This window comes from Silene latifolia, chromosome 6 (assembly GCF_048544455.1).
Source record: "Silene latifolia isolate original U9 population chromosome 6, ASM4854445v1, whole genome shotgun sequence".
In the NCBI taxonomy this organism is placed as follows: domain Eukaryota; kingdom Viridiplantae; phylum Streptophyta; class Magnoliopsida; order Caryophyllales; family Caryophyllaceae; genus Silene; species Silene latifolia.
The window spans coordinates 19,152,012-19,167,482 of NC_133531.1; the positions used below are offsets into that span (position 1 = coordinate 19,152,012).

A 15,471-nucleotide genomic window follows, 5' to 3' on the forward strand; every position below is an offset into this window, starting at 1 on the left:
CTCACGGGCATTCAAAATAAGTTAATATTAATGAAAAGTACTTGATCATATTATTAAATTTAAATATAACTATTAGATATAATGAGTAGCAATTGTCCGTATTCGGTATTCGGGATCTGGTTGGATGTAGAACTAAATGCAAAAAAGATGGTGTAATTATGAGTATGTTATTTGTCCCACATTGAAAAACAATGCAGGTTTGATAAATATATACTACGTAAAAATAGTAGAATTGTCCCACATCAGAAAAATAATCTAAGTTTGGTGAATATTACTTATAAATAGTATAATTGTCCCACATCGAAAGATTAATATAAGGTGGGGTGATTATAAATAAGAGTTAACCCACGTATATATTAATCTTTTATTTTTTTTTTGAAAAAATATTTTAATAATATGTAAGCAAATCATTAGACATAGAATGTAAACATTAAACCCTTATAACTTTTTTTTGCATTATAAATAAGTTAATTATCCCGTTGCAACGCACGGGCATTCAAACTAGTTAACTATAAAACTAATCAAAAAAATAAATAATGTCATTTAAATGTATATATTTTTAAACAAAATTAATGAAATTGTTTATAATTTATTTATTAGCATATTGTTTAGTTACAATTTAGCATACAAAGAACGAATTTTTTATCACAAAAATCTTAGAGACAAATTTTAAGTAAGTGATTATATTAAAATAGCAAAGTAAATAAGATATTTTATCAAAATAGGAATTGTGATTTAGACGGGAAAATTTGAAGCTTTTCCTATTCTTTTATGCGTTTGTTTGAAGGTCTATAAGAAAGAGAAAGGAACAAAGTGACACAAATAAAGAAAATGAAATTTCCTTCCTTGCCCCCTCAATCCATCTAATTCCTTACCCTCCACTCCAAGGTATGAGATTTCATTACTTTTTACTCTTCAAGCACCTTATTTACCTACCACCACACTTGCGACTCCTACCACACGAATCACCATCAAGACGCCATCGCCGCCACCACCACCACCACCAAAACAACCACCACAACCGCCCCACATAAACCACCACCACAACATCATCGCCACAACCACCATCACCTAAATCACCACCCGCACACCAAAACAAACCACAAACCACCATAGTTCATTTTTCTTGACGTAACCAAACAATTAGTTAAGTTTTAGGTAATTTCCTTACCCTTTCCCTTACTTTTTCCCTTACCCTTTCTAATTTCCTTTTCCTTTTCCTTTCTCTAACCAAACGCCCCCTTAGTGTTTAGTAGTACAAAGCATCTTGCTTGTGACGGGCTAATCCCGTCACAAGCTTGTGACCTCTCACAAAAAGGGAGAGGGGACAAGGTGGGGCACCCCCATGTGCTTCTCACTCACTTCTTAATGGGTATTTTGTGAGAGAAAAAAATAGGGGATTGTGAATTCTACTATTATTCCATATTCCTTATGATCGAGATGAACGATTGGTAATAAACTATAGAGCTACAGTTTTTGACCGTTGGTGTTGGTCTTGTATACTGTACTAGAAAAGGGTGCCGTGGTGGTTTAGGGTCTTAGATACTTAGGGTGGTGGTGTTGAATGTTGATGTGGGTGGGAGTTGGGAAAAGTGGGTGGGGGTTAAGGGGTGGCACTGGGTTGTGTCGTGCCGCTAGTTATGTCTTCTCTCATGCCTAATATAGAGAAATGACTCACTTCCAGTCCGGGGTTTTGGTCGGGATGTTACAACAATTTTAGCACGAGTAGATATAGGTTGAGCAGCAAAGCGATATGTTTCCTCGGTACCTATAAAATGAGGTGTTGCTAATATGATTCTTACTAAAACGAGGTATAAATCCCGTTAAAATAAACACCTTGAAAATAGATTGTAATTCCTTCCTAATTTGAGTCTTGGTATTGATCAGAACTCAATCTGCATATAGCCCGCCTTAGTATGTTCGATTACCGAAGCAACTTCAATTATCTTCGGGCTGCATTTGCTTGCAATTCCCCAAAAAAGTCATATGTTGTATAAATGTCTTTCTTTAATAGAACTTTTTTTTCAATACTCAAAACTCGAATACTTGCGTCTGTTTGATGATGTTTCTGAAATCCGCTGCAAAGTCAATGAAGTTGTGGGATACTTGCTGCTATTCCTTGTTTATGCAGCACTAAGTTTAGCATTAAATGGCAAGACGTCGAGGATGGGTGAGATTTACTAATACATAAGGAATCTTGGACATAACATGGCCCGAACATTAGTAAGTATTCGGGTATTTTGTACTTGCTGCTATTCATTGTTTTTCAATTCAATCATGTTTCAATTGAATTGTGGCAAGCTCATATAGTCAGCAATCGGAATGCAAGCTCATTCATATATAAAGGAGATATTGCACACATGTATATCATTCCTCATTCATTCATACAGGAGATGTTGCATTGATGTATAGCAGTTCATACAACTCTCGACAATGAAGAATGAACTGCGATTTTCAGAGTTATTGCAGAGCTGCAACATAAATAACGCAAATTGTAGCACAACACTGTTTTGGCATTTTATAGTGTGCGACGGTCCTTCTATTTGCTAAACAGACATTTTATTATTGTCGATAAACTAACGTTCTTATTTATGAAAGGACCGTCTCAGACTCTCACGCTGTCACACGGTCTTACACAAACAATTGGAAGAAAGAAAGATAAAAGTATCTAAACATACCATAATATGAACTCGTATCTGCAGAATTCAAGGCATACAAGGCCCAGGGGATACCGAGAAAAAAGAAGCTACAACAATATGCCAGGAATAGTAGGAATTCTCGCTAACCAAACAACACGAGCATTGAGAAGCAATTGACATATTCATGGTTAAACGGAGTAGTACTCTTATTCATGGGAAAAACTTCAAATCGCGAGCTCCGTATCCTGCGCACAACACCAAGCTCTCCGAATATGTTTCCAATTGTCCATCGAAGCTCATATATCTTTGAAGCTCCTGCATTTCGCAACTAGCTACTCCCTCTGTCCCGGTCATCTGTTGTCCTTTTCCATTTTGGGGTGTCTCAGTCATTTGTTGTCCTTTCTATTTTAAGAATGAACTTGATGAGTAATTTGATCATTCTCATTCAATTTGTTCCACTTGTCATTTAGTTATTGGCCTTTTCCTCATTCCTTGGTCTTTGTGCCAAAATGAAAGGACAACAATTGACCGGGACGGAGGGAGTATATTATAAGCCTTCTCCCCACAAACAAAATAGCCACCGTCACTCTCACAATAGAACACCTTTCGATGTTTACAAATGCAGTTCGTGAACGCTTTATAACCGTACCAACTTGATTTCCCAGTAAACCATAAAGACCAGGGCCGGTTTACGTTCGCCTGTTCTAGCACCCATATGCTGGAATTTACCTCAGAAATACTGAAAACTGCTAGTGAGTTCCCAAGAAGAAACAGAAACCTCAAGTACTGTGTTTCCTCCAAAGTAAATGGCAGTTTCAAAAAGGTGATATTTTCCGACTCGAAGTCAAAGGAACCAAGATGAGTTAACCTATTCTCTTGGCTTTGGTTATCAATTTGTCCAAGCCAATATGCTGCCCCTTGAAAAGAAACAGCAGTTGATACAGAATGAAACGGCCCAAACGTACCTGTAGTGTTCGGCAAAATTATACCGAATTGATTATTTCTGACAGTCCATTGTTGATCACGGAGCGTATAAACCGCGAAAAACATCTTCCTAGGCTCTATATCCGGACTTTTTTCAAATGCAAACGCAACCACTTTATAATCCTTACTAACAGGAGCGAAACCAAACACATAAACAGAATTCGTGAATAAAGACGTCGAAAATGGGCAAGCGGGAATTACCAATGATTTGCGAATACAAGGGTTCCACAATCTCAACTCTTCCCGGTAACAAGGAGGGCCATCATTTCTATTAACAAGGAGCAACCCATTACAACTACCTATAATACGGTACGAGTACGAATCATGTCTCTTGAAAATTCGACAGGTTTTTTGAAGCGTTTCGGCCTTACGGACTGTCAACGAGCACCCTACATTGTTATAGAGTCCCAAACCCTCGAGAGCTACTAATAATTTGGTTTTTTTATTATCGTCAGAATTGTTATTGCAAAGTCGAAAATGCATATTAACGAAATCAGGGTGATTAATAATGGAACACCAAGATTTGCAAACGCATATGGATTTTATCAGGGTTTTTGTTGGTAATTTTGCAAAAATTTGAGTCCAAATTTCGGGTGGTAAATACTTGGTTTCTGAAATCCGTCGAGATTTCGACGGCTTCGTGGGATTATTACTGCTATTCATTGCTGATTTGCTTCTGCAGCAGAAAAACTGTAAAGGGTTAAAAGTGGAGGATGGGCGGGTGTTAAAACGTTGATGAGAGTGGCGGCAGGAGTAGGGTAGTGCCGTAGTGGTAAATATATACTCCGTATATGTAAATATTTCATAAATTATCTCTTACCTTTTTTTATGAGTAAATTAAAAATAACTCCCTTTTAAAATTCAGTTTTTAAAAATTACTCCCTTATATAATTTTTTCCTAAAATTACTCCCTTAAGATGCACTTTTATCAAAAATTGCTTCAAAACTCCAATTTAGGTGTCTTATTACGTATGTTTATGAACTTATTCCGTTTGTATCTTAGCCAATTTATACTTTGAAAGGTATAACAATGAAGAATAAGATCAAAAACATACGAAATAAGTCACCTAAATTGGAATTTTGAAGCAATTTTTGATAAAAGTGCATTTTAAGGGAGTAATTTTAGAAAAAAATTATATAAGAGAGTAATTTTAAAAAACTGAATTTTAAAAGGGAGTTATTTTTAATTTACTCTTTTTTTATTGATATTCCTAGTCATACCTAATTGCCTATCTTAGTCTAGGTAGCGCTAAAATGGATACGGAAACGGACACGAATACATAACATGGTATCTTATAAAATACAGAACACGAGACATTTTTTATATTTTATATTTATAAAAGTACAATATTCCCCTAAAACTAAAAGAATAAGAAAATACAAACTTTTTCCCGCTCAAATGCTCATACCTATAAGTGGGCCTTTTTTTACATATTACTATGCTGGGCTTAGTATACGCTGTCAAATAATCTATAACATATACAAGTCCACTAAAATCTATAACATTAGTACGCTGTCAAATAATCCTAAATTGAGTAATATATCATAGAGGAATGTATATGCAGCAAATAAGTATAACAATATCAATTAAAATATGCACTAAAAATATCAAAATTTTACATATCTTTGTAATAAAAATATACAGCAAAACTATTCCTAATTATACTACTCAATAAAATTTTACATATCTTTGTAAAAATACATTCCTAATTATACTACTTAATAAAATCTTTCAATATACCCCTAACAACCTCTCCATAGTTAAGATCTTTTGATGAATCAGAGATGGTAGCATAAACATGTCGTACAAAATATATTGAGATGGTAGCTTATACTTATTTATGAATATGGAGAAAATAGTAGTTTTAATTGTTTATGAATCGTCCGTTTAGATGTGTCGTATTATTTATAATTTGTTTCCGTTTATAAAGTTAATATGCGATTTACTTACATTTTGTTTTTAACTCAATGATCATATCCCCTATTAGTAGTGACCCTATATTAGAGTATGTTTTTGAATAATAATCGATTTTCATTATATGTAATAATAATAAAAAGCTTGCACAAAAATAATTTAATATAAAAGTCTTTTAAATAGTACACTTTTTTTAAATATATCACTAACATTATAATTTATAACGTACATTAGAACTTATAATAAGTACAGCTCATTTATACAAATATCTTAAATGACCATATATAAGCAAAACTCACAAATATCGTTCTTTAACTCTCAAATACCATGCTTTAGCACGGGATCTCAACTAGTTATTAATGAATTCAAATATTAGCATTACTAATTTAGATCTCTTGCAATAAATGCACGGTATATATAGTTTTTTATTTTTAAACAATTTTTTTTATACACAAAGTTAATGATTTCAATTTTTTTGTCACGAATGTAATAAAACTAATAATATTGATTTATAGTTTTTTTTATATGTAGTATGTTAAGTCATTCTCAAATAATAGTACCAATAAATAAAAGATTTAGCAATTTATAGTTTTATATATAAATTCTACATGGTAACCCTGAGTTTTTTCGATTTCTATGTGGTACCCCTTCTTTTTCCAAAAACATCAATGGTGCCCCTAAGTTCTTGTCCTTATTCTATACCATGACCAACTTGTATTTTCCGTTAAGTTTTCCGTTAAAACTAATGGCTATCAATTTTATCTTGTTCAACCTACAATCTTTATCTTCTTTACCATTGATCTTCGATCTTCTTCATCCATATCTTCTTATCTTTGCTCATATTTCCATATTATTCATCCAAATATTTATTTTTCTCATATGCTTCAACAATTTTTCAATTTCTTCCCTCCCATATTATCTCCCACCTTCTCTATCTTTTAATTAGTCTTGTACAAAAAGGGGAAATCAGAATCTAATTTAATTTCATCCATGATTTTGTTTATTAAACCTACCTTGCACAACTATCCACCTTATTAATTTCCCATTTGACCAACCTCTAACCTTCCCTAAAATTCCCTAATACCTTAAATTTCATATTATTTTTCACGAATTGGTTAAATTACAACGATGAAATTGCCAGAAAAGAGATGATTTTGGCCCGTTTATCGATCACTTTCACTTCTTATTTAGTCTCTTGTTTGATTTTGTTTATAAATAAGAGATTTTATGAAATTCTGATTTCACTATTTTAGAGTCTAGGAAAGATGAAGGATTATGTAAGAAGTGACTGTAAGAGACGAAATTGGATCAGGGATGAAAAATCCGAGAATGGGAGAGAAAAAATAAATATACAGGTAAAAAAATAAAAATTGAATTTGGAAGATGAATATTGTTGGCTGAACCAGGTAGACTGATAGAAAAATTAGAACTAACGGAAAACATAACGGAAAATACAATTTAGGTTACGGTGTAGAATAAATAAAAGAATTCAGGGGTACCACTGATGTTTTCGGAAAAAAAGAGGGTACCACATAGAAATCGAAAAAACTCAGGGTTACTATGTAGAATTTTCCTATATATTTTAATTAAGAGATTATAGTTTAGTGTTAGGTGAAAATAATAAATTTGATGAAAAGATTAATTTTAATTAAAAGATAATAATTTAATGAAATAAAATTTACTCCGTACATAATTATAATTACCTTCCTTATTTAAAAATATGCTTTTTGGAGGGGAAAATGTGGGAGGAATCTACCTAGTATAAAAGCTAGGTTCTTTCCTGGATTCCTATTGGTTGCTTAAATTCAGCATTGGTGGGCCCCTACTAAATTTTGGGGAATTAATTACCCTCTCTCCACATTTGCTGATATTTTAGTGTTTAATTTCCGTCTTGAACAATAGTTGTTATTATTTCCGTCTTGAACAATAGTTGTTATTTATTCCGTGTAAATATTCTACCGACTAAAAAAAATCTACATACAAAATCGATTTAAAAAACAAAATTACAATAAATTTCTATGATAGCTTGACAAAAGATTAGAAATTATAACTTATGTCGACCCCTACCAAAATTTCACGAATGAATCGATTTAAAAAACAAAATTACAATAAATTTCACGAATGAATCGCTCTCTACATTAATTAATTAACATAAAAATAATAAAAATATGAGAAAGATCAACACTTTTATTGGGTTTTCACTGATGATCATCAAACAACAGCTTCCTCTATTTCTTTTTACCCCTCTTTTGCATTAAAGATGTAAAGGGTAAAAAATCCACCAGAAACTTAAGTTAAAGAAAATGAGAAAAAGGAGTGAAAAATGAAAGACAAAAAGATTAAAAAGGTGTTTTAACAACTTAGATTAAATTTGGGGGTTAATTGATTTGGGGAAAATGAGTTATATTGTTTAGAAGAACTCAGATTAGAGTTTTTGTTGTGGAAAATGTATCATTTTGTTTGTTGCTGGAGAGAAAAAAAAAAAAAGAGGGACAATTGAAGAGAGAAATAATGTTGTAAATTCTTTAGGTTTACGGAGGGAGTAGATACGTTAATTTATGGGTCTAGGTTTACTATGATTTTATATAAATTTTGGGCTATTAAGTTATTGGATCATTTACTAAAATGGATTTATGAAGATGGATGGTTATTTTTCTGAACTCTTTTTAAATATTTGGGCCTTATATTTTTTAATGTTAGAAAATGTTATATGGAGTATATCTATTTTCACTTCCGTTTATATTTATTGTAAAACATAAATAATATACTTCGTGTCTTGCATTATATCATATGAGTACATTACTATCTGATGTGTTATTATTTATTTTTAATATTATATTTGAGTTATATTAATCTTATTTAAATTATAGTTATGTGTAACTTTAATTTTATATTTATGCATTTCGTTAAATATTGGATAATTCAATCCCGTGCAATTTTTGCACGGGAATAAAACTAGTTATAGATACAGCTTAATGCTTTCCCTTGACACCTCTGGCTCCATTGATCTGCTTTGTTCTCGGCTCCTCCCGATTCTCAGTTTGGGAAGACCTCGGTTCAATTCCGCCCTTCTAGCAAAACACATGCCTTGAGGCTTGAACCACTTCCGCATTTCTTTATTTTTTTTTTCTTTTTATGAAAAGATTGAAAAACTTGTTGGAGGGTTTCAGGGCGCTTTGCAAAGTTGCAAAAACAGTAGCAAACTCCATTTTCGGGTTTCTTCTCCATATTATACTCCCCTGGTTCGGTAGTGAGCCTAGAAGGAGATATGGAGATTGGAGAGCCAGGTTTTGAATTACTCCCTTTGTTCTGCCAGTACAAAAGTGGAGAATGACAATATGATCAAGACCGAGTGAATATTATAAGTATAACTGTCAGAGGAACATAAATGTCCAAGTAAAACGGTTTCTGCTAGCAATGGTGCTCCGTAGTGTACCTCTCAAGAATAACTGCGAGTTTCAGATTTATCGCAGAGCATATGCAGCAAACATTCGGTTTCAGCTGGCAATGGTGCTCCGTATAGTAGTTGTTAAGTCGTGAAAAAGGTTGAAGAGTTTATTAGCAATCCATAGATGAAGCTAAAGCTAAAGCTAAAGCTAGCTCGGGAAAGAAATCTGCAGAAATTAAGGAATACAAAGCCAAGAGAATGCTAATAAAAAAGAAGCTACACCAATATGCTTGGAATAACACAATTACTCGCTTCTCAAACCGCAGGAGGAATGAAAAGCAATTAGTATGACAGACGGAGTAGGATTCTCGTATTCATGGGAATCGCGCAAGTAGCATGATCCGTACTCTTTGGACAACACCAAACTCTCCGAATACGTTTCCAGTTGTACACCACAGTTCATCATTCCTAATTCCTGCACTTCGCAACTGGCTATATCATAAGCCCACTTCCCGAAAACAAAATAGCCACCACTCTCACAATAGAACAGCTTTTGATGTTTAAGATAGCAGAAATCGAGTACTACAAAAGCTTCCGGACTTGATTTTCCTGAAAACCATAGAGTCCATGGCCTCTTTACGTTGTCTTGTTGTAGCACCCATATGCTCGAAGCTACACTAGAAATACTGAAAATCGCTAGTGATTCCCCAAAAAGAAACAGAAACCCCAAGTTGCTTCTTTCATTCAAAGTAAATGGCAGTTCCAGAAAGGTGATATTTTCCGACTCAAAGTCAAAGGAACAAAGATGAGTTAATTCACCCCATCGGCCTTGATTATCATTTTGTCCAAGCCAATAAGCTGCTCCGTGAAAGAAAACAGCAGTAGATAAAGACTGAAATGGCCCATACCCGTCTCTAAACGGGTTTGTTAAAGTGATATCAAATTGATTATTATTTCTGACGGTCCATTGTTGATCACGGAGTGTATAAACAGCAAAATACATCTCTCTAGACTCTATACCTCGACTTTTTCCAAATGTGAATGCAGCCACTTTATAATCCTTACTGTGAGGGGCGAACCCAAACAAATACCTAGTATTAGAAATGATCAAATAGCGAGAATATGGGTTCGCAGGAAGAATCAATGATTTACGAATACTAGGGTTCCACAATGTCAATTCTTCCGGGTAATGATTAACAAGGAGCAACCCATTACAGCTACCGATAATACGGTAAGAGTAAACATCAGATGTCATGAAGATTCGACATGTTTCTTGAAGTGTATCAGCCTCACAAACTGTCAACATGCACCCTTCATAGTAGTAATCATCTCCCAAATCCTCGAGGGCTATTAATAATTTATTATTATTTTTCCCCGAATTGTTATTGAAAAGTTTAAGATGCATGTGCACAAAATCAGGATCATCGATAATGGAGCACCAAGATCTGCATACGCACCTGAATCTTAATAAGCTTTTCGCGGGTAATTTTGTCAAAATTTGAGTGCAAATTTCGGGTGGTAGGTACTTGATTTCTGATATACGGGTCGAATATCTGAATCTGCTTCTTGGTGTTTTTGAAATCCGCTGCGAATTCGATGAAGTTTTGGGATTCTTGTTGATATTCATTGTTTACCCAGCGCTAAGTTTAGCAGTAAATGGCAACTGGGCGATGTAATGTTGTTGATGAGGGCGAGAGTAGCATCGGTAAATATATACGAATTTTTTACTTAAATGGCGTTCTAAATCAAAATATTTACAAAAATGGGGCTCATTCCAAACTATTTACACGAAATGGGTCCACGTCAACACCTTATTTTTTTTTTTACAGATTTCTTAACTTCTCGACATATGATTTAGCGGGAAGTATTTTTTTTTATTTCGTAGACTTATCGCCAGTTCAATCAGCGAGAAGTTTGTATTGTATGTTGTTGCTCTTTGACATGCTTCTTCTTCATCTTCGTTCTCCTTGCTCCCTCTACCAAACCACAAACTACCACCACCATTCTCTTCCTCTCACTTCTCTTGTCATATAAACATCTTGTTTTGAATGCTATCCTCGTAGTTTGAAAAGTAAAAAGCCTGCCATATTGCCGTACATAACTATTTTTGCGATTTCGGTAACTTGGTCTTTACTTGAGATTGATTTCCGCAATTTATTGACTCCCATTCCCGCTGTATTTTCCTTGGGGTAATCAAACTAAATCGACAATGAGCCAAGCATACAAATGAAAGAGAGGGGTGAGTTATTAGCGTAACATATTCATTCATGAAACCGAAATCGCAGAAATAGCTGTGAGCGGCAATATTGCGGGCTTTTTTCTTTGCAAAGTACGACAATAATCATTCGTAAAAACGATGTGTATGTGACAAGGGAAGTGAGAGGAAGAAAATGGTGGTGGTACTTTGTGGTTTGGTAGTCGGAGCAAGGAGAACTGAGATGCAGAAGGAAGCATGTCAAGAAGCAACAACATACACAAACTTCTCGCTGAATCAACTGGCGAGAAGTCTTATGAAATAAAAAAAAAAATACTTCCCGCTAAATCATATGTCGAGAAGTTGAGAAATCTGTAAAAAAAAAAGTAAGGTGTTGACGTGGACCCATTCCGTGTAAATAGTTTGAAATGAGCCCTATTTTTGTAAATATTTTGGTTTAGAACACCATTTAAGTAAAAAATTCAATATATACTGTATTAGTTAGGTTAGGACTTTAGGTTGCATACAAAAATCGTGTGTTGATTTACGCAGGACACATTAAACTTGTCGCACTATATGGAGTAATTTTTACCATTGTACCCTTCTCATTTCACAACATATTGTTTAGGGTAGGGGTGTTACCGAGTCGAGCCGAGCCCGAGCTTGGCCTTGCTCGGCTTGTACTCATAAAGTAAAACTCGAGTTCGAGCCGATCTCGAGCTTGAAAAAATTGGGCTCGTTAAAAAGTTTGCGAGATTTAACGCGAGCTCGAGCCAAACTCGAGCTCAACTCAAACCTATATATAATTATTGAATTTTCGGTTTTCTTTTATCGATATATTTTCAATTACAAGGCGAAGGCTTTATATACAAATATTGGAAAATCCGTAAAATATTTTTTATATGTGTGATACAAATATAAAATCATGACAAAATATTTTAATAAAATATGAGTAATATTTATCTAATTATACAAGTTCGAACCGTTCACGAGCTTTATTTGGTGGAATGCATGGTTACATAGAAATGACATTATTTTTAATGATGTTCATTTTAATATCAACAAACTTATCCTTTTATGTAATAATAGCATCAAGATTTGGAATGAGACTAGACATAAGGATCTTAACAATCCTGATAAAGACGTATCAGTTAGAAATACTACTAGTAAGGAATAAATTTGGTGGGTAAAACCTAAAAATAGGTTTCGAAAGCTAAATTTTGACGGATCAAAAATAGATGGTAATAAAGCTGCTCTAGGATATTTAAGAGATCATAATGGTAAAGTCGTTTTGCTAGGAGCAAAAAAGTGCGGATCTAATAGCATTCTTATTGCCGAACCTCTCGCTTTAAAAGAAGGCATTTTAGCAGCTAAATACTTAGGAATCTCGAAGTTAATTGTAGAAGGTGCGTGATAATTTATGTGTTATCAACTCAATCCGTAGTACTTGACAAAGTCCTTGGGAAATTTCTAGTATTATCAAAGATGTAAAATTAGATCTTCAGTTGTTTGATGAAGTGATAATTAAACATTGCTTTCGTGAAGCAACAAAGTTGCCGACTTTATGGCTTCTATTGGACATTCATGTCCAACTCTTTCGAGGTGGTTTGAAAGCCTGTGGCTTCAACTTACCTCTATCATTCGAAAGGATGAGATAGGTTGGTCCTACCTTAGAGGATCAATCTAGTTTTATTACCTTATTAGCTAAACATAAATTTATCATTGTCGCTAAGCTACAGCAGTACGAATTCAAGGCATGCAAAGCCCAGTGATACCAAGAAAAAAGAAGCTACAACAGTACGAATTCTCGCTAAGCAAACAGCAAGAGCAGAGAGAATTAATTGACATATTCAATGTTGATTGAATAACAGCCAGAGGTTCTTCCCAAAACCACCAAGTTCTCTGAATGCATTTCCAAGTATACACAGGAGTTTGAGATTCTGCACTTGGCAACTAGCTATATTATAAGATTTTCCTCCCGCAAACAAAATAGTCACCGTTACTCTCAACACCTTTTGATTATTACAATTGCAGTACTCGAATGCTTCATAACCATCCAGACTTGATTTCCCCGAAAACCATCAAGTCCAGGACCGCTTTACATTGTCTTGTTCTAGCACCCATATGCTGGAGCCTGGAAGTTACCTCAGAAATACTGAAAATCGCTAGTGATTCCCCAAGAAGAAACGGAAACCTCAAGAAGACTGTTTCGTTCAAACTAAATGGCAACTCCAAAACGGTGATATTTTCTTTACCAAAGTCAAAGGAACAAAGATGAGTTAGTTTACTCGTTCGGCTTTTGCTACCGTTTTGCCCAAGCCAGTATGTGGCTCCTTGAAAGAGAACAAAGGTTGATAAAGATGGAAATGGCCAACACGCACCTCTAATAATGTTCAGTAGAGTGATATCAAATTGATTGTTTCTGACGGTCCATTGTTGATAACGAAGAGTATAAACTGTAGTAAACATCTCTAGACTCTATAACGTGACTTTTTTCAAATGTGAACGCAACCACTTTATAATCCTTACTCTCAGGGGCGAAACCAAACAAATACCTAGCAGTACTGATCAAAATATCAAATAGGGAGGAGGAAGTGGGATGGCAGGAAGAATAAATGATCTACAAATACTTGGGTTCCATAATCTCAATTCTTCCGGGTAAAAAGGACCGCACTCTCGATTAACAAGGAGCAACCCATTACGGCTACCAACAATATCGTACGAGTAAAAATCAGGTCTTATGCAGATCCCACATGTTGTTTGATACGAATGGGCCTCACTAACTGTCAACCAGTAACATTCATGCTTATGGTAATGGCATCCGAAACCCTCGAGGGCTACGAATAATTTATTGTTATTGCAAAGTCTAAGATGCATGTTCAATTGTTCACGAAATCAGGGTGATCAATAATGGAGCACCAAGCTTTGCATATGCACTTGAATTTTACTAAAGTTTCCGCGGGTAATTTTAGCAAAATATTAGTCCAAATTTCGGGTGGCAAATACTTGGATTTTGAAATATGGGAGTATTTGTTAGTCCAAATTTCGGGTGGTAAGCGACTTGATTAGACTTTTTACCAACAAACAGCCATAAAACTGAGTTAAAGATGCTACATAACACAAAAAATTTATCCGCAACTAATGGAAGTCACCGCGACTATGCTTCTTTTGTTGCACCACTTTGTCTCTAAATGTTCACTCATCAGCAGTATTAGGGCCGCAAATCATCTGAGCCGGTTCGTCAAGCTCTCGGAATCGGTTCCGTCAAAGCTCGGCTCGAGCTCGAGCAAACCGAGCTTGGCTAAATACGAGCCGAGCCCGAGCTCTTCAAGACTTGACTCGGAAGCTCGTTTGAGGGCTTGTTTATAATTTTTTTTTGTATAATTTTCATATTATGATATTAATTTTATTTCAAATTATTTGTTATTTAGGTATTTATAAGTATTTTTTTTTTAGTATTTTACAATCTTATTTGTTTTTTAAAAATATTTATATTTAGTTGGATTCAAAATGTGAGAAAGTGAATAATATAACGGAAAATTCACGTGTTACCCTCGAACTTTGTCATTTTGCACATGGTACTCAACTTTTTAAGTTTGTGTACATTATACCATCCATGTTTGATTTTCATGCAGAACATATCTTTTTTGTCGCTCTAAAAAAACTCAATTGCACATAACTCCTAGATCGAAATTCAGAATCGGACAATTTTTTTTCGTTAAATGATTATCTCGTCATAATCTATGATTTGAGAACAAAAAAAATTGCCGACCGACATTTTATAGGGTTTTTTTAACGAAAATCTCAAATCAAACATATTTTTGATCTTAAATTTCCGAATGGCTATTTTCGTTTTATCAATTTATAGATCTCGAAGAGTTAACCAATTTGAAAAAAAAAAATTAGTAAATTCCGATTTCTGGTCTATAATTTATGCTCAATTTAAAATTTTAAAAACGATAAAAAGGGCACGTTGTGCTTGAAAAACAAATTTCAAGGATATCGTGTGCACAAACTTAAAAGGTTGGGTACCACGCGAAAAATGACAAAGTTCGAGGATACCACGTGAATTTTCCGATAATATAATGATAAAACGAGCTCGATTCGAACTTGAGCCTCAATTTTTTAGGGTCGATGAGCTTCTAGCCGATCCCGAGATCGAACAAAAAAATTCGAGCCGAACCCGAGCCCCGAGTTCGAGCTCGAGCTCGAGCTCCTTGTTTACAGCCCTAAATTCACCACGACCATGCTTCTTTTCGAACCCAATTTCTCTCCATTTCCTAAAAAGAAATGGAGAGGCAAGTTCCTTTTAATGGTCCGGATCATATTTTGGTATCATCTAACGGTTCTA

General features: G+C 34.6%; 1 protein-coding gene across 1 annotated transcript in view; it reads right to left on the reverse strand.

Moving 5' to 3' along the window:
• Window positions 1–15,471, reverse strand: part of LOC141586483 (uncharacterized) — a 192,039-nt gene that overhangs the window by 122,509 nt on the left and 54,059 nt on the right. The window lies entirely within an intron of this gene.